The following is a 20,262-nucleotide window of genomic DNA, read 5'->3' as shown; positions in this document are numbered from 1 at the left end:
TACGGTGTCCTGTGGGAATTATTCTGTTGCTTACGGAGGGGGAAAGGGTGTCCTTTTTGGTGGATCTAGTTACACCAGACTTTTATGGAACACTGAAGCGCTCACAATGCTGCTATGGGAGGTGATACTTGATTTGATTAACTATTAAAAGCCGATAACAGAATGTACCATTCAGGTGTCTCCAAGCAGCACCCATTGGTACCCGATTCATCAGTGAGTGTCCACCCAACTGACTCGGGAGGCACAAGACACTGTGGTTGACATATTTGTGTTTTTTTTAAACCAAAGCATTGGTTTACAACCCTTGTTTTTAACTTTTCATTAAGTGCTGCTATGTTTTTAAATAAAATTTGTTCTTCAAGTTTAAACAAGCATTTGCAATGCAATAGGTCTCGCATTAGGAAAGTTTTAGCTATTGGTCTTGTAAATGACAATTTTTTTTATTTATGTGCTGGTTTTGAAAATAGCTAAATTAATAGCTTTGTCATTTACAATGCCAATAGTTATAACTTTCGCAAAAGTGACACCTATAGCATTTGTAATGCAACATGTTTTGTAATTACGTGACTTAGATGTATTGATATTACAAATAACAATGGCTTTTAATTTTTTTAAAATAATTAATACTTAAATAAAAGTCATTGCAATTTATAATGGCAATAGCTTAAACTTTTGTAAATAACTTTTGTGAAGATTATGTTCAGTGTATTTTATTGTGACGAAAATGCAAGAACAGAAGTGAAATATTAATGTTAATGTTAATGTTATGTTAATGTTAAATGAGTTTTATATAGCGCTCAGCTACTCCGAGGAGTGTCCCGGCACTTTGAACCCGATGTGGAACAGGGGCAGGAGAAAAAATGCCAGACACTACTGAACAAAAAGCCAGGACTTAAGATCTTTTCTAAAGGCAAGCAGGTTAACAGTCTTTCTCAGAGAAACCGGCAAGGCGTTCCACAGCGGAGGCACCAAGCGTCTAAAAGAACAGCCTCCTATGCGGGCATGTCTTATATCCGGAACAGAAGCCAGGGCCAGCGAAGCTGACCTAAGCGATCTAGATGGTTGGTAAAAAAACAACCGTTTCCTGATGTATTTGGCACCAGTGCCATGGAGAACCTTGAAGGCCAGAGTGAGCATCTTAAAAACAATTTGTTTCCGAATTGGAAGCAAGTGCAAGGTTTTCAAAAGGTCTTTTGCGCTGGCTCTCCAGTGGAGGCAAAAAATGGCACGCGCAGCCGAGTTTTGGACTATCTGCAAACGTGAAAGAAGATACTCCGGAAGTCCGAGATAGAGTACGTTGGCATAGTCCAAGCGAGATCCTATCAGTGCCTGCACAGTGATCTTTCTATGGGCCAAAGAAAGCAAGGGAAGGAATTTCCTTAGCATTTTAAGCAGGCCGAAGCATTTCCCAACTAGGCCGAGAATCTGGGGCTTCAAGGTAAGGCCATTGTCGATCTTCACTCCCAGATTTTTGGCCATATTAGAAGCGGCGGAGGGAGGAAACATGGCCTCGGGCCACCAAGACTGCCACCGAGGGTCGGAGGGACAGCCGAAAAAGAGCACCTTGCATTTGTCCGAGTTGCACTTGAGGCTATTGAGCTGGAACCATTCGAAAACAGCCTCGAGGCAACCTCTGATACTCTCCCCATTGAAATCTGAGCCCTTCTCGCAGGAGAAGAGGAGCTGAGTGTCGTCAGCGTACGAAACGATACGGGCACCATAAGACTCCGCCAGTGCCGCCAAGGGGGTCATAAATATGTTAAAGAGAGTAGGGCTCAAAATAGAGCCCTGCGGAACTCCTTCCTCCAAAGGCGGCACCACGGCAGAGAACGGGGGGGCCCAGACCGTTTGACTGCGGTCCGCTAGGAAGGACGCAAACCAACTGAACACCGTCCCCCGCAGACCAATCTCCCAGAGTCTGGAAAGGAGACCGCTGTGGGGGACGGTTTTGAAGGCCGCCGAGAGATCAAGCATCACCAACATTGCCTTACCCCCTGAATCCAAGACCTCCTTAATTGCCTCCGTTACTTCTAGCAGCGCTGTCTCCGTGCTCATGTTAGTACGGAAGTCAGACTGAGTGCAGTGCAGGATGTTATTGGTCTCCAGGAAATTGGAAAGGCAATTATGGACATGCCTCTCCACGACCTTTGCAGGAAGAAGGGAAATAGGCCTATAATTGGCGTAAACCAAAGGATCCAAATTTGGCTTTTTCAGAAGCGGCAAGATAAGAGCCTGCTTCCAAGCTGGAAGGACCACTCCCGTGCCAAGGGATAGATTGAGAACGGGATTAATTAGGGGATTGATCGCTTGTGCTGTTTTGGCGAAAAATGTGGCCGGATAGGGATCCAATGGGGAACCTGACTTTAGCTTGGTAAGAAAGTCCAGCGAGGCTGAATGAGAGAGAGAAGGGAACTCTGAAAGGGTGGGACCCACAGCAGTCAGGGACAGAGAAGGGAAGGCAGGAGTGCAAAAAGCTACTTCAGTACCAGGGGGAGGAAAGGAGTCCTGAATGGACCTAATTTTATTTGCAAAAAAGTCTGCTAATTGGGTGACCCAAGATTCGGAGTGACGACAAGTAGGCGTACTCATTGTAGGAGAGGTGAATTCCTTAACTATCAAAAATTGTTCTTTACTGATGTTAGAGGCAGCCTCGATTCTTTTGGCAAAATAGGATTTCTTTTCCAGCAGAATGTCATTATGGTATGATTTAATGCATTCCCTGTAAGCCAACTTAGCAATGGAATCATAGTGACGACGCCAGATCCTTTCGGCTTTCTTGCACTGTCGCCGCTTTTCAGTCAGAGCGGGAGTGAACCAAGGGGCAGAAGTCCTACAGATAGTTTTACGGGCAGTCGACACAGGGGCTAATTTGTCCAGTCTCTCCATAAACCATGATTGCAGGAGATCGAGATCAGCCTCGAGATTACCTGACAGCTGGCTTAACATTTTTTTCTGACATTTGTAATAAAGCTTGAAACATTGAGAGAACATATTTGAAGTGATGCTGTGGAGGCCGTGAGTGATGCTGTGGAGGCTCTGAGTGCTGCTGTGGAGGCTCTGAATGCTGCTGTGGAGGCCCTGAGTGATGCTGTGGAGGCCCTGAGTGATGCTGTGGAGGCCCTGAGTGATGCTGTGGTGTTCCAGAGTGATGCTGTGGTGGTGCTGAGTGGTGCTGTGATGGTGCTGAGTGGTGCTGAGTGATGCTGTTGTGGTGCTGAGTGATGCTGTGGTGGGGTGGTGCAGAGTGATGCTGAGTGATGCTGTGGTGGTGCTGAGTGGTGCTGTGGTGGTGCTGAGTGATAATGTGGTGGTGCAGAGTGATAATGTGGTGGTGCTGAGTGATGCTGGGGTAGCGCTGAGTGATGATGTGGTGACGCTGAGTGATGATGTGGTGATGCTGAGTGGTGCTGTGGTGGTGCTGAGTGATGCTGTGGTGGTGCTGAGTGATGCTGTGGTGGTGCTGAGTGGTGCTCTGGTGGTGCTGAGTGATAATGTGGTGGTGCTGAGTGATAATGTGGTGGTGCTGAGTGGTGCTGTGGTGGTGCTGAGTGGTGCTGTGGTGGTGCTGAGTGATGCTGTGGTGGTGCTGAGTGATGCTGTGGTGGTGCTGAGTGTTGCTGTGGTGGTGCTGAGTGATGCTGTGGTGGTGCTGAGTGATGCTGTGGTGGTGCTGAGTGGTGCTGTGGTGGTGCTGAGTGATAATGTGGTGGTGCTGAGTGATAATGTGGCGGTGCTGAGTGGTGCTGTGGTGGTGCTGAGTGGTGCTGTGGTGGTGCTGAGTGGTGCTGTGGTGGTGCTGAGTGATGCTGTGTTGGTGCTGAGTGGTGCTGTGGTGGTGCTGAGTGATAATGTGGTGGTACTGAGTGATAATTTGGTGGTGCTAAGTGATGCTGGGTTAGCGTTGAGTGATGATGTGGTGATGCTGAGTGATGCTGTGGTGGTGCTGAGTGGTGCTGTGGTGGTGCTGAGTGAGCCCGAACCTCAGGCTGGTGTGGTTGCAGTAAGAAGTCGAAAAGTGATTGAGGGTTCGTGAGGAGCACTCCTGGTTTGTTCTATTTTGGTGGTGGTGCTGAGTGGTGCTGTGGTGTTGCTGAGTGATAATGTGGTGGTGCTGAGTGATGATGTGGTGATGCTGAGTGGTTCTGTGGTGGTACTGAGTGATGCTGGGGTGGCGCTGAGTGATGCTGGGGTGGCGCTGAGTGATGCTGTGGTGGCGCTGAGTGATGCTGTGGTGGCGCTGAGTGGTGCTGTGGTGGTGCTGAGTGGTGCTGTGGTGGTGCTGAGTGGTGCTGTGGTGGTGCTGAGTGGTGCTGTGGTGGTGCTGAGTGGTGCTGTGGTGGTGCTGAGTGAGCCCGAACCTCAGGCTGGTGTGGTTGCAGTAAGAAGTCGAAAAGTGATTGAGGGTTCGTGAGGAGCACTCCTGGTTTGTTCTATTTTAAACCTCCTTGTAAATTGGTGCAATGATTGTAGAGGGCTGTCACTCCTACGTTGAATTATAGGTAAGACTAGCCAGTTGGTTAGTCCAATCATGCACTGTTCACTCTGTGTTTTCCTACACCTAATCTGTTTGTGATTTTAAATTAATTCATGATGCCATCATTATTCATACTTTTTAATTTTCTTTGATTTCAACAAAATTCATATTATATGACACAAATCATAAATTCATCACAATCGCTTTGAAATTATAAATCACTTATACTTTTGTACATTATAATGATTTACTCATATCATATTATGTTTCAATCAGCATTAACATTTTGACACGCCCGATGCATTTCGGTACCCAACGGTGACTTCCTCAGGGGCAATTCTAAAAGGAAAAAATGGAAGTGTGTGTTTTAAAATGTGGGCCCATGGTAGCTAATTGTAAATAGATCTAATTAAATGAGAATATGCCTACCTCTATTAGAAAAAAGTGTCTGTAGAGTCACGCCTATGAAGTGAAAAAAGGTCTGTTTATTATGTATCTCGTGTCACAATTTAAGGGTCGGTTTAAACACGGTTGAATGTATATCTTACCCAGGGGTACTTTGGACTGGTTCAAATTAATGCTGTAATAAAGATCACAAATGTAGCGTATTAAAGCTGTGCCTATGTATACCATGACAATCACAATGGATACATGAGAAAGAGTATATATGCAATTAAATTGCATAGCCTACCTGTATTTGAGAGCTGTTGGTCGGAAACCTGTTAAATGTTTAAAGATGTAGTAATATTCTGTTAAATTTCTTTCGCGATCCAACTCGCTGTTGCCAGCATAGTAAAAATTAATGGAGTTCCTACCTGTAAGTTTGACTAGCTGCGAGTGTCTGCAAAAAAACACAGATACGAGTGTGAATGGGCCATGTTGTAAAGAACTCCATGGTCAGAGAAATATATATACGGGGAATAGCTAGAGAGGCTCTAAGGGACTATTAACATACCTCGGAGTAATATTGACCGAACTTTCTTACGAACGCCGAGTCTTTCGAAAGTGGCCGCCATAGACGGCTGTGAAGATAATACACGGCTGGAGGTTCTAACACTGAAAACGGACTATGGTGCTAGTTGTAAGTTACTCGTACCGAATCTGGCGCCATTTTACAGTGGAGGGAAAATAGAACGATCAGATGAACCTATTACACAATAACCGATATATTTTAACTATATTCAAATATCTCCCTGTTGAAATGAGTTGTTATGTTTATAAATCGATTATTACAAAAAATATTGCATGCGAAAAAGCTCCGATTACTTAGTGTCTGTGCATTTTAGTGATTCAGGTTGAATGTGTATTTAATAAAAGACCGGTTGAAAAGTGGTAAGGCTTCGTTGTTTTACTTGTGTCAGTGAGTGGCCAAACTGTAAATGATGGTGGGACTATCTAATATAAACAGTTGTATATGACTCTCAATGTAATGTTAAGGCTTGATATCAGTTATCTAAACCTGAAAGATGTGGTAATGGCCTTGGAGACATGTTTGATCTGTAATTTCAAATACTTATGCATATCCATATACATTGAATAAATCCCCATGATGAGGGCTCATCAATAGCTTGGATATAACACTCCAAATATCTCATGTACGTCTGATCTGTGTTAACACATTGTAAAAGACCACTATTTTACAAAAAAATTATACTTACAATGTATCAAATGATCTCTAGACACAGAGACAAAGTTGTTAATTCAATGTATTGAACAAGGTTCTAAAGTTATTGTTCTTGATCTATTAGTGGCACTATACTTGTTAGACTAAAAGGCGAAAGTCCTTTAGGTAATCCTATCTTGTGTTAAATTGTCCTTCACAAATAGCAGGATAGATCGTATCTGTCATTTAGCCCCTTGGGGGACATTGTTTGTAAAGTCTTGATCCAAAATATCTCTTGTTGGAGCAATTTCTGTCTATTATCCACGCCCTATTGTATTGCTAGTTTCTCTATGACGAAAAAGCGTAATTGGGAAATAAAGTGGTTAAATTCTTTCCAGTGTTGTGCTAATGGTGAAGATAATGCTAAATTTCTGATTTTGCTCTTGTGTTCCGTGACTTTGATTTTAATTTTGCGCTCCGTTTTTCCCACATACATCTTCTCACATGGGCATTTAATGCCATAAATCACATTTTGGGCGTTGCAATCACTTGTATGCCTTAATTTGATTGCTTTTCCTGTTGTTGGATGATTGAATATATCTCCTGTGATGACATTATTGCAGTGTATGCAATTTTGACACCGTGTTGTTCCTTTATACACTGTATCCTCGATTTGTGGTTTTGGGTGTTTAAGAATTTCTGTCAGATTTCGCCCTCTGGTATACGCGTGTAGTGGTACTTCCTTGAAGAGGCCTTTAAAATCTGGTTCAGTGGATAATAATTCCCATCTTTTGTTGATGATTTTTTTGATTGCTTTTGATTGGGTGGTATATTTAGATACAAATGCCATTTTGTCTTTGGTCGTTTTGACTTGAGTTAGTAACAAATCCTTTCTCTCCATTTTAATGACTTTTTCTTTACTTTGCTTCAACATGTCCATCGGATAACCTCTTTCTTCATACTTAAGCAAATGTTCATCCATCTTAATCAAACATGTGTTTGTTTCTGAACAAATACGTTTAATCCTTATGAGTTGTGAAAATGGCAAGTTGCTGATTAGACTTCTCGGATGGAAGCTATTGTAAGCCAAAGCATTATTGCGATCTGTTGGTTTGAAGTATAATTCCGTCTGAAAACCTGTTTCTGTTTTGATGATTCTTACATCAAGAAAGTCTATGGTCCGGGAATCAATTTTATCTGTAACCTGTATTCTGGGATTCACTGTGTTCAGTTCCATGATCATCTGTTCCAGCACTTTAATCGGAGCTTGCCAAATTAAAAAGATGTCATCGATGAATCGACAATACATCCTAATTTGTGACCATTGTGGTGAGTTCATCAAATTTTCTGATTCAAACTAAGCCATAAAGATGTTGGCATATGCCGGTGCTCCCAAAAATCCCATGGATGTTCCCGTGAGTTGGGCAAAATATCGGTCATTCCATTCAAAATAACTGTTCTGTAGGCAGAATTTTTACAATTTAAGTAAAAAGATTTTTTCAGTTTGTAGGTCTCCCATCTGTAACAGTGCCCATTCTATGGATTCTAGTCCAGCTGTGTTGGGAATGGAAGTATAAAGCGCAACCACATCGATGGTGCACAGTATCCAGCTTTTACAGTAGTCCTGAGACAGATTTGCAAGTTTATTTAAAAAATCAGTGGTGAAATCAAGTTTGAACGAATTGCTGCAAAAAATAATCCAGATATCTTCTGAGGGGATCAAATATTGATCCACACCCCGATACGATTGGTCTGAATGGTGGATCTTGTGGGTTCTTGTGAATTTTCGGGATCATATATAATTTAGGACATCTAGGGTGTGCTGTATTTAGATATGCCCGGGTCTTTGTGTCTATCCATCCTTGTTCCACTGCATCTTGTAGTAGTCCATTCAGCATTAATTGTATTTGTTGAGTGGGTTCAATTTCCAATTGCAGATAGGTGTTACTATCCGACACATGTGTGTCAACTTTGTTCTTGTAGTAAGCAGTGTCCATTACTACTATCGCTACCCCTTTGTCTGCTGGGTGGATTGTAAGCTGTTTGTTATTCGTGAGATTTTGTAGAGTATGTTGTTCTGTTTTGGTTAAATTCTGGTGTTTCATTTTCTTAAAATCCAATGTCTCAATATCCTTTTTGACCATGATCTCGAAGGTGTCCAACATTTTATGTGAGACCGGTGGTTGGAAGGTACTTTTAGGTTTAAATTGTCCACCCTGGTCTTGCAAGGTTTGTGTATTGGGTTCCATAACATTTGTGAAGAAGTGGCGTAATCTTAAGGTTCTCATAAACCGATACTGAGCTGCCTCAGTTTCAATTTCATTCGCTCTTGTGGTGGGTACAAATGATAACCCTTTGTTCAAGACTTTAGTTTGGAGTTTGGTTAAGTTTATGGTTGAGATGTTTATAATTAAACCACTGTCCTCCCCCCTTCTCAATGATTTGCCTGCCGCTTCCTCGCCTGGTCGGCCGATTTCGCTGGATCCGCCTGTTTGTTGCGTGCGTTGTAGCCCTTTGTTTTGAACCTGTGACAAAAAAGCCACACTACTGCTTGTTGGTTGTGCTTCAGTAGATTCAGTGGTTACTCTTGTTGTTTGTGAGGGTACATTAACTGGTCCCCTATTGATTGTAATCTCCTTGTCTGTAACCAAGCTTTCCTCTGATGAGTGAGTTGTCGTTGTTGTTTTTTTGGGATCAAATCTTCTGCGTGTATAAATATTAGCCCACGTTTACACTTCATTGAGCTTATAGTCTATTGTATCATGTTTGTATTTACGTAACTTCCCCTCCTGTAGTTCCTTGCTGTATTTATCCAGTTTTTGGTTTATGCCTTCCAGATTCATCTGCCATGTATTGGACTCCAATCTGGCTTCCAAATCCATTTTTAGTATGTTGATCTCTTCCTCTAACTCCCTTATGGTTTTCGATAGTTCTTCTACTATCAGGAGTATCAGGTCTATTGAGCATTTATTAAGTATGCTATACCATTTTTCCATGAATTTGGCATTGAGCTTAAAACGGAAAAACATTGGCTTGATTGCTAGTCTTTGGCCTCTAGGTATTCTTTGGGCTTTATGATATTGAACTAGAGTTGATGCGTGCATTTTTTGATTGAGTTGACGGCGAGTTAGGTATTACAATTGTTTGAGCTGTTGACTTATTGAGCTGCCATGGGCGTCTTGGGTACGAACCTCTTGGATTAATGAATATATTTTATCAGCTTGATCCGACGTCGGCCACTGAGGAGGGCACTAGAGGAAATGACAGTTGTGATATTTACATGTTCGCTGCAGCACCCCAAAACGTTGCGGAGCAAGAAAGAAGTGTCACTGGGACATGAGGCCCATTAAGTAGCCGGACCAGTTTCCTTACCTGGTGCCATGGGTGATCGCCAGCATCTGCAGGCTGTCATGGCAGCAGCGGTACATTTAAGTCAGGAGGGATGCGTGCGGCATGGGAAGCGTGCAAGGAGTGCTCCTGTGGTGCGCGAGACAGGCGCTGAGGAGGCGGGGTGCCCAGCAGCTTTGCAGGTCAGCAGGGCTGCGACAAACGATGCATTAGAGATGCAGGGGTGGGGCTTAAGGCTCCCATCACGTGAAAGGGCATGTGAGGCATTTCAGCAGGGCCAATGGAGGGAAGATCAGAAGGAGAATGCGGCAGGAGGCAGTATGGGGCTAGAGGGAGAGGTCACTGCAGGTATGAGTCGAGAGAAGAAGCCTACGAAGGTATTCAACAGGAAGAGAACGGGGGGTCCACCACGGCAGTGCAGGGGCAGGGCAGTGGGTACCAGTAATTCGGACACTGGGGTGTCTTGGAGGGAGCTACTTGGAGGTGGATATGCGTGCCAATGGACAAAGAAGTTTTGTCTGGGAGTTTAGCACTTCCCGGCAGGCAATCAGGCCTTTCAACCCTGGACAGAACGGAGGATGTGGACTCGGGAGAGTCCAGTGAGGCTCGTCAACCTTGAAAAGATATTGCAGGGACCAGTGACGCTGGTTGGAAGACAGTGATCGACAGAAGCGACAACCCGGGGAAAAGTCTAGTGGGGCCTCCTCAGCAGCAAGTGGGGAAAGGTCTAGTGCGGCCTTCGCAGCCACGGAGGAAAGGTTTGATGCAAATGACTGGTAGGGGGGTGGACTCTAGGGATGCACTGGTGGAGGGAAATGCCTGTTTACACAAATGCAAATACGGAGCGGACAGGGGTGTGGGGACAGACGAGAATTAGGAGACTAGGCACAAAGGTGGGGAGGGGCTGAGGACAAGTTCAATACAATACAATACAATGCAAGTTTTGGAAAAACGAAATGAGTAAGACAAGCAAGGGGAGTAAGATGCATTAAAAACTTGACATAGCGGCGTGCGAGAGAGATGCAAACGTAGAAACCGAAAAGGAGACATCTTGGAGGAGAAAATCGAGAGCGCGCTAGGACCCAGAGATTTCTTTACTAAGCTAAGATTCACGACAGAGAGGGGCTGTGAAGGACAGAGAGGCGACAGGCAGAGGCCACGCGCGGTGGATATCAAAGGAAGGGTGGAAGGGAGCCTTTGAAGTGTGAAGCTTTCTCGGCATTGCTGAAGTGCGTGCACGGGCACATGAACTGCATGTAATCCAAATCCGCGCTTGGTTCAAAGAGTTTGTTTCAGCTACTATAGAGAGACATCTGCAATGCGCAAGCGCATTGGCAGAGGTCGACCTAAAAAAAACACAAGTTCAAGGTGCATGTAAGTTCAAGGTGCCACTGATGAGCTCGGCGCACTGTTGATCCCGAGCACGTGCAGCGCGAGCTGCGGAGGCACGGTGTGCAGACCCGCCTGAGACACCCCGGGCTCCTGCATCACTTTGTGCCAAAAAATGCATTTACGGGGGCTGTAGACGGACGTCCCAGCATTTGGAAACGCTCCAAGAAGGTTTTAACAGCTATACAAAAACATTTTACTTTGTTAGTACTGACAATAGAGGACACACATTGAGTCATCTAACTCTTTCCTCCTGCCTGAGCATGCTCCGTGGCCAGCTCACTCATCTTTCATTGTGAACCTACGGGTTCGATCTGGCTGTTCTCCCTAGGCTCTCCTGCTCTTTTTCACTTCATTGCTGCTGCTACTTGGATATAGTTTTATTGTGCTGTACTGGTTAATGTCATTGCTATTGCAGTTTTGCTGTGTACCGGTGCTTCTTACTCCTGTCGTTGTAGTTCTTGGCTAGTCTCCCAACCCTTCCATGCCTCAGCCCACCCCTCTCCGCTATCGGCTCTTCCCAGCGCTATTTATGGAGACCGCTGCATGGCCCTGCTGCCGACGTGCCAAAAGCCAGGCCTGCTCCCAGCACCAGAATGCCTGGATATACTACCGCCCACCACTAGTACAGCGAGGAGATCTTCGTCCTCAACATCCTCCCCACTAGTAGATCATGTTGCTGCGCCTCACCACGCTCCTCTAAAATACCTTTAACCTGCCACAGCTGACAGTTCTCCTGCAAATCCGTACCCCACCACCATAGAATATCCTTCCACCGCGCCATGCCTGTTTCGCTGTCTCCTTCTCAACATTTGTAAAGTGCCACTCTGTCACCCCTAGAGGTATTGGTGTACTGGTCTGAACACCTGCTGCTTGCACCAGTAGTGGGACAGCCCCCTTCTATGAGGACCACCACCGACCAGACCTGAACACCCCATGGCTCCCACCAGTGCACTTCCTTCCCACAGAACAACCCTTTAGCCCACAATAAGACAGGATAGCCCCTGCTTCACTGGTCCCCTCAGGTCAGACCACCTATGCAGCTCCCACCAAAACAGTGCCCCTCCCTACACACACACAAAACACGTGCACAGTCTGCAGATCTGGACAGACCTGCAGCTCCCACCTTGGACTTAGTACTGTCCCTTCCTCTGCAGGGCTCCAGGTCTGTAGAGTCCTGTGGCTTCCACCATGGCCCTGGTACAGTCCCTTCCTCTGCAGGGCCCCCAGGTCTGTAGAGTCCTGTGGCTTCCACCAATGCCCTGGTACAGTCCCTTCCTCTGCAGAGCCCCCAGATCTGTAGAGTCCTGCAGTTCCCACCATGGCCCTGGTACAGTCCCTTCCTCTGCAGGCCCCTAAGGTCTGGAGAGTCCTGCAGCTCCCATCAAGACCCTGGTACAGTCCCTTCCTCTGCAGGGCACCAGGTCTGTAGAGTCCTGTGGCTTCCACCATGGCCCTGGTACAGTCCCATCCTCTGCAGGGCACCAGGTCTGTAGAGTCCTGCAGCTCCCACCATGGCCCTGGTACAGTCCCTTCCTCTGCAGGGCACCAGGTCTGTAGAGTCCTGTGGCTTCCACCATGGCCCTGGTACAGTCCCTTCCTCTGCAGGGCCCCCAGGTCTGTAGAGTCCTGCTTCTCCCACAATGGCCCTGGTACAGACCCTTCCTCTGCAGGGCCCCCAGGTCTGTAGAGTCCAGTGGCTTCCACCATGGCCCTGGTACAGTCCCTTCCTCTGCAGGGCCCCCAGGTCTGTAGAGTCCTGTGGCTTCCACCATGGCCCTGGTACAGACCCTTCCTCTGCAGGGCCCCCAGGTCTGTAGAGTCCTGTGACTTCCACCATGGCCCTGGTACAGTCCCTTCCTCTTCAGGGCCCCCATTTCTATAGAGTCCTGCAGCTCCCACCTTGGACTTAGTACAGTCCCTTCCTCTGCAGGGCCCCCAGGTCTGTAGAGTTCTACAGCTCCCACCATGGCCCTGGTACAGTCCCTTCCTCTGCAAGGCCCCCAGGTCTGTAGAGTCCTGTGGCTTCCACCATGGCCCTGGTACAGTCCCTTCCTCTGCAGGCCCCTAAGGTCTGGAGAGTCCTGCAGCTCCCATCAAGACCCTGGTACAGTCCCTTCCTCTGCAGGGCACCAGGTCTGTAGAGTCCTGTGGCTTCCACCATGGACCTGGTACAGTCCCTTCCTCTGCAGGGCCCCCAGGTCTGTAGAGTCCTATGGCGTCCACCATGGCCCTGGTACAGTCCCTTCCTCTGCAGGGCACCAGGTCTGCAGAGTCCTGTGGCTTCCACCGTGGCCCTGGTACAGTCCCTTCCTCTGCAGGGCCCCCAGGTCTGTAGAGTCCTGTGGCTTCCACCATGGCCCTGGTACAGTCCCTTCCTCTGCAGGGCCCCCAGGTCTGTAGAGTCCTGTGGCTTCCACCATGGCCCTGGTACAGTCCCTTCCTCTGCAGGCCCCTAAGGTCTGGAGAGTCCTGCAGCTCCCATCAAGACCCTGGTAGAGTCCCTTCCTCTGCAGGGCACCAGGTCTGTAGAGTCCTGCAGCTCCCGCCATGGCCCTGGTACAGTCCCTTCCTCTGCAGGGCCCCCAGGTCTGTAGAGTCCTGTGACTTCCATCATGGCCCTGGTACAGTCCCTTCCTCTGCAGGGCACCAGGTCTGTAGAGTCCTGTGGCTTCCACCATGGCCCTGGTACAGTCCCTTCCTCTGCAGGGCCCCTAAGGTCTGGAGAGTCCTGCAGCTCCCACCATGGCCCTGGTACAGTCCCTTCCTCTGCAGAGCCCCAGGGCTGTAGAGTCCTGCAGCTCCCACCATGGCCCTGGTACAGTCCCTTCCTCTGCAGGGCACCAGGTCTGTAGAGTCCTGCAGCTCCCATCAAGACCCTGGTACAGTCACTTCCTCTGCAGCGCCCCCAGGTCTGTAGAGTCCTGCGGCTCCCATCGTGGCCCTGGTACAGTCCCTTCCTCTGCAGGGCACCAGGTCTGTAGAGTCCTGTGTCTTCCACCATGGCCCTGGAACAGTCCCTTCCTCTGCAGGGCACCAGGTCTGTAGAGTCCTGTGTCTTCCACCATGGCCCTGGTACAGGCCCTTCCTCTGCAGGGCCCCCAGGTCTGCAGAGTCCTGTGCCTTCCACCATGGCCCTGGTACAGTCCCTTCCTCTGCAGGGCCCCCAGGTCTGTAGAGTCCTGTGGCTTCCACCATGGCCCTGGTACAGTACCTTCCTCTGCAGGCCCCTAAGGTCTGGAGAGTCCTGCAGCTCCCATCAAGACCCTGGTACAGTCCCTTCCTCTGCAGGGCACCAGGTCTGTAGAGTCCTGTGGCTTCCACCATGGCCCTGGTACAGTCCCATCCTCTGCAGGGCACCAGGTCTGTAGAGTCCTGCAGCTCCCACCATGGCCCTGGTACAGTCCCTTCCTCTGCAGGGCACCAGGTCTGTAGAGTCCTGTGGCTTCCACCATGGCCCTGGTACAGTCCCTTCCTCTGCAGGGCCCCCAGGTCTGTAGAGTCCTGCTTCTCCCACAATGGCCCTGGTACAGACCCTTCCTCTGCAGGGCCCCCAGGTCTGTAGAGTCCAGTGGCTTCCACCATGGCCCTGGTACAGTCCCTTCCTCTGCAGGGCCCCCAGGTCTGTAGAGTCCTGTGGCTTCCACCATGGCCCTGGTACAGACCCTTCCTCTGCAGGGCCCCCAGGTCTGTAGAGTCCTGTGACTTCCACCATGGCCCTGGTACAGTCCCTTCCTCTTCAGGGCCCCCATTTCTATAGAGTCCTGCAGCTCCCACCTTGGACTTAGTACAGTCCCTTCCTCTGCAGGGCCCCCAGGTCTGTAGAGTTCTACAGCTCCCACCATGGCCCTGGTACAGTCCCTTCCTCTGCAAGGCCCCCAGGTCTGTAGAGTCCTGTGGCTTCCACCATGGCCCTGGTACAGTCCCTTCCTCTGCAGGCCCCTAAGGTCTGGAGAGTCCTGCAGCTCCCATCAAGACCCTGGTACAGTCCCTTCCTCTGCAGGGCACCAGGTCTGTAGAGTCCTGTGGCTTCCACCATGGACCTGGTACAGTCCCTTCCTCTGCAGGGCCCCCAGGTCTGTAGAGTCCTATGGCGTCCACCATGGCCCTGGTACAGTCCCTTCCTCTGCAGGGCACCAGGTCTGCAGAGTCCTGTGGCTTCCACCGTGGCCCTGGTACAGTCCCTTCCTCTGCAGGGCCCCCAGGTCTGTAGAGTCCTGTGGCTTCCACCATGGCCCTGGTACAGTCCCTTCCTCTGCAGGGCCCCCAGGTCTGTAGAGTCCTGTGGCTTCCACCATGGCCCTGGTACAGTCCCTTCCTCTGCAGGCCCCTAAGGTCTGGAGAGTCCTGCAGCTCCCATCAAGACCCTGGTAGAGTCCCTTCCTCTGCAGGGCACCAGGTCTGTAGAGTCCTGCAGCTCCCACCATGGCCCTGGTACAGTCCCTTCCTCTGCAGGGCCCCCAGGTCTGTAGAGTCCTGTGACTTCCATCATGGCCCTGGTACAGTCCCTTCCTCTGCAGGGCACCAGGTCTGTAGAGTCCTGTGGCTTCCACCATGGCCCTGGTACAGTCCCTTCCTCTGCAGGGCCCCTAAGGTCTGGAGAGTCCTGCAGCTCCCACCATGGCCCTGGTACAGTCCCTTCCTCTGCAGAGCCCCAGGGCTGTAGAGTCCTGCAGCTCCCACCATGGCCCTGGTACAGTCCCTTCCTCTGCAGGGCACCAGGTCTGTAGAGTCCTGCAGCTCCCATCAAGACCCTGGTACAGTCACTTCCTCTGCAGCGCCCCCAGGTCTGTAGAGTCCTGCGGCTCCCATCGTGGCCCTGGTACAGTCCCTTCCTCTGCAGGGCACCAGGTCTGTAGAGTCCTGTGTCTTCCACCATGGCCCTGGAACAGTCCCTTCCTCTGCAGGGCACCAGGTCTGTAGAGTCCTGTGTCTTCCACCATGGCCCTGGTACAGGCCCTTCCTCTGCAGGGCCCCCAGGTCTGCAGAGTCCTGTGCCTTCCACCATGGCCCTGGTACAGTCCCTTCCTCTGCAGGGCCCCCAGGTCTGTAGAGTCCTGTGGCTTCCACCATGGCCCTGGTACAGTACCTTCCTCTGCAGGGCCCCAGGTCTGTAGAGTCCTGTGGCTTCCACCATGGCCCTGGTACAGTCCCTTCCTCTGCAGGGCCCCCAGGTCTGTAGAGTCCTGTGGCTTCCACCATGGCCCTGGTACAGTCCCTTACTCTGCAGGGCCCCCAGGTCTGTAGAGTCCTGCAGCTCCCACCATGGCCCTGGTACAGTCCCTTCCTCTGCAGGTCCCCCAGGTCTGTAGAGTCCAGCAGCTCCCACCATGGCCCTTGTACAGTCCCTTCCTCTGCAGGGCCCCCAGGTCTGTAGAGTCCTGTGGCTTCCACCATGGCCCTGGTACAGTCCCTTCCTCTGCAGGGCCCCCAGGTCAATAGAGTCCTGTGGCTTCCACCATGGACCTGGTACAGTCCCTTCCTTTGCAGGGCCCCAGGTCTGTAGAGTCCTGCAGCTCCCACCATGGCCCTGGTACAGTCCCTTCCTCTGCAGGGCCCCCAGGTCTGGAGTCCTGAGGCTCCCACCATGGCCCTGGTACAGTCCCTTCCTCCGAAGGGCCCCCAGGTATGGAGTCCCGTGGCTCCCATCGTGGCCCTGGTACAGTCCCTTCCTCTGCAGGGCCCCGAGGTCTGTAAAGTCCTGCAGCTCCCACCATGGCCCTGGTACAGTCCCTTCCTCTGCAGGGCCCCAGGTCTGTAGAGTCCTGTGGCTTCCACCATGGCCCTGGTACAGTCCCTTCCTCTGCAGCGCCCCCAGGTCTGTAGAGTCCTGTGTCTTCCACCATGGCCCTGGTACAGTCCCTTCCTCTGCAGGGCACCAGGTCTGTAGAGTCCTGTGTCTTCCACCATGGCCCTGGTACAGTCCCTTCCTCTGCAGGGCCCCCAGGTCTGCAGAGTCCTGTGGCTTCCACCATGGCCCTGGTACAGTCCCTTCCTCTGCAGGGCCCCCAGGTCTGTAGAGTCCTGTGGCTTCCACCATGGCCCTGGTACAGTCCATTCCTCTGCAGGGCCCCAGGTCTGTAGAGTCCTGTGGCTTCCACCATGGCCCTGGTACAGTCCCTTCCTCTGCAGGGCCCCCAGGTCTGTAGAATCCTGTGGCTTCCACCATGGCCCTGGTACAGTCCCTTCCTCTGCAGGGCTCCCAGGTCTGTAGAGTCCTGCAGCTCCCACCATGGCCCTGGTACAGTCCCTTCCTCTGCAGGGCCCCCAGGTCTGTAGAGTCCTGCAGTTCCCACCATGGCCCTTGTACAGTCCCTTCCTCTGCAGGGCCCCCAGGTCTGTAGAGTCCTGTGGCTTCCACCATGGCCCTGGTACAGTCCCTTCCTCTGCAGGGCCCCCAGGTCTATAGAGTCCTGTGGCTTCCACCATGGACCTGGTACAGTCCCTTCCTTTGCAGGGCTCCAGGTCTGTAGAGTCCTGCAGCTCCCACCATGGCCTTGGTACAGTCCCTTCCTCTGCAGGGCCCCCAGGTCTGGAGTCCTGAGGCTCCCATCGTGGCCCTGGTACAGTCCCTTCCTCTGCAGGGCCCCCAGGTCTGTAGAGTCCTGCAGCTCCCACCATGGCCCTGGTACAGTCCCTTCCTCTGCAGGGCCCCCGGGTCTGTAGAGTCCTCTAGCTTCCACCATGGCCCTGGTACAGTCCCTTCCTCTGCAGGGCCCCCCGGGTCTGTAGAGTCCTGCAGCTTCCACCATGGCCCTGGTACAGTCCCTTCCTCTTCAGGCCCCCAGGCCTGTAGAGTCCTGCAGCTCCTACCATGGCCCTGGTACAGTCCCTTCCTCTGCAGGGCCCCCAGGTCTGTAGAGTCATGTGGCTTCCACCATGGCCCTGGTACAGTCCCTTCCTCTGCAGGGCCCCCAGGTCTGTAGAGTCCTGTGGCTTCCACCATGGCCCTGGTACAGTCCCTTCCTCTGCAGGGCCCCCAGGTCTGTAGAGTCCTGCAGCTCCCACCATGGCCCTGGTACAGTCCCTTCCTCTGCAGGGCCCCAGGGCTGTAGAGTCCTGTGGCTTTCACCATGGCCCTGGTACAGTCCCTTCCTCTTCAGGCCCCCAGGTCTGTTGAGTCCTGCAGCTCCCACCATGGCCCTGGTACAGTCCCTTCCTCTGCAGGTCCCCAGGTCTGTAGAGTCCTGCAGCTCCCACCATAGCCCTGGTACAGTCCCTTCCTCTGCAGGGCCCCCAGGTCTATAGAGTCCTGCAGCTCCCACCATGGCCCTGGTACAGTCCCTTCCTCTGCAGGGCCCCAGGTCTGTAAAGTCCTGTGGCTTCCACCATGGCCCTGGTACAGTCCCTTCCTCTTCAGGCCTCCAGGTCTGGAGAGTACTGCAGCTCCCACCATGGCCCTGGTACGGTTCCTTCCTCTACAGGGCCCCCAGGTCTGTAGAGTTCTGTGGCTTCCACCATGACTCTGGTACAGTCCCTTCCTCTGCAGGGCCCGCAGGTCTGTAGAGTCCTGCAGCTCCCACCATGGCCCTGGTACAGTCCCTTTCTCTGCAGGGCCCCAGGTCTGTAGAGTCCTGCAGCTCCCAGCATGGCCCTGGTACAGTCCCTTCCTCTGCAGGGCCCCCAGGTCTGTAGAGTCCTGTGGCTTCCACCATGGCCCTGGTACAGTCCCTTCCTCTGCAGCGCCCCCAGGTCTGTAGAGTCCTGCAGCTCCAACCATGGCCCTGGTACAGTCCCTTCCTCTGCAGCGCCCCCAGGTCTGTAGAGTCCTGCAGCTCCCACCATGGCCCTGGTACAGTCCCTTCCTCTGCAGGGCCCCAGGTCTGTAGAGTCCTGCAGCTCCCACCATGGCCCTGGTACAGTCCCTTCCTCTGCAAGGCCCCCAGGTCTGTAGAGTCCTGCAGCTCCCACCAAGGCCCTGGTACAGTCCCTTCCTCTGCAGGGCCCCAGGTCTGTAGAGTCCTATGGCTCCCACCATGGCCCTGGTACAGTCCCTTTCTCTGCAGGGCCCCCATGTCTGTAGAGTCCTGCGGCTCCCACCATTGACTTAGTTCAGTCCCTTCCTCTGCAGGGCCCCAGGTCTGTAGAGTCCTGCAGCTCCCACCATGGCCCTGGTACAGTCCCTTCCTCTGTAGGGCCCCCAGGTCTGTAGAGTCCTGTGGCTCTCACCATGGCCCTGGTAAAGTCCCTTCCTCCGCAGTGCCCCAGGTCTGTAGAGTCCTGCAGCTCCCACCATGGCCCTGGTACAGTCCCTTCCTCTGCAGGGCCCCAGGTCTGTAGAGTCCTGCAGCTCCCACCATGGCCCTGGTACAGTCCCTTCCTCTTCAGGGCCCCAGGTCTGTAGAGTCCTGTGGCTTCCAGCATGGCCCTGGTACAGTCCCTTCGTCTGCAGGGCCCCCAGGTCTGTAGAGTCCCAAGGCTCCCACCATGGCCCTGGTACAGTCCCTTCCTCTGCAGGGCCCCAGGTCTGTAGAGTCATGTGGCTTCCACCATGGCCCTGGTAAAGTCCCTTCCTCTGTAGGGCCCCCAGGTCTGTAGAGTGCTACAGCTCCCACCATGGCCCTGGTACAGTCCCTTCCTCTTCAGGGCCCCAGGTCTGTAGAGTCCTGTGGCTTCCACCATGGCCCTGGTAAAGTCCCTTCCTCTGCAGGGCCCCCAGGTCTGTAGAGTCCTGCAGTTCAAACCATGGCCCTGGTACAGTCCCTTCCTCTGCAGGGCCCCCAGGTCTGTAGAGTCCTGCAGCTTCCACCATGGACTTAGTACTGTCCCTTCCTCTGCAGGGCCCCCAGGTCTGTAGAGTCCTGCAGTTCAAACCATGGCCCTGGTACAGTCCCTTCCTCTGCAGGGCCCCCAGGTCTGTAGAGTCCTGCAGCTTCCACCATGGACTTAGTACTGTCCCTTCCTCTGCAGGGCCCCAGGTCTGTAGAGTCCTGCAGCTCCCACCATGGCCCTGGTACAGACCCTTCCTCTGCATGGCCCCCAGGTCTGTAGAGTCCTGCAGCTCCCACCATGGCCCTGGTACAGTCTCTTCCTCTGCAGGCCCCCCAGGTCTGTAGAGTCCTGCAGCTCCCACCATGGCCCTGGTACAGTCCTTACCTCTGCAGGACCCCCAGGTCTGTAGAGTACTGTGGCTCCCATCGTGGCCCTGGTACAGTCCCTTCCTCTGCAGGGCCCCCAGGTCTGTAGAGTCCTGCAACTCCCACCATGGCCCTGGTACAGTCCTTACCTCTGCAGGACCCCCAGGTCTGTAGAGTCCTGTGGCTCCCATTGTGGCCCTGGTACAGTCCCTTCCTCTGCAGGCCCCCCAGGTCTGTAGAGTCCTGCAGCTCCGACCATGGCTCTGGTACAGTCCCTTCCTCTGCAGGGCCCCCAGGTCTTTAGAGTCCTGTGGCTTCCACCATGGCCCTGGTACAGTCCCTTCCTCTGCAGGGCCCCAGGTCTGTAGAGT

Source organism: Lissotriton helveticus, chromosome 6 (assembly GCF_964261635.1).
Source record: "Lissotriton helveticus chromosome 6, aLisHel1.1, whole genome shotgun sequence".
Lineage (NCBI taxonomy): Eukaryota > Metazoa > Chordata > Amphibia > Caudata > Salamandridae > Lissotriton > Lissotriton helveticus.
The sequence above is the reverse complement of the archived record's forward strand: the minus strand, read 5'-3'. Positions refer to the sequence as shown.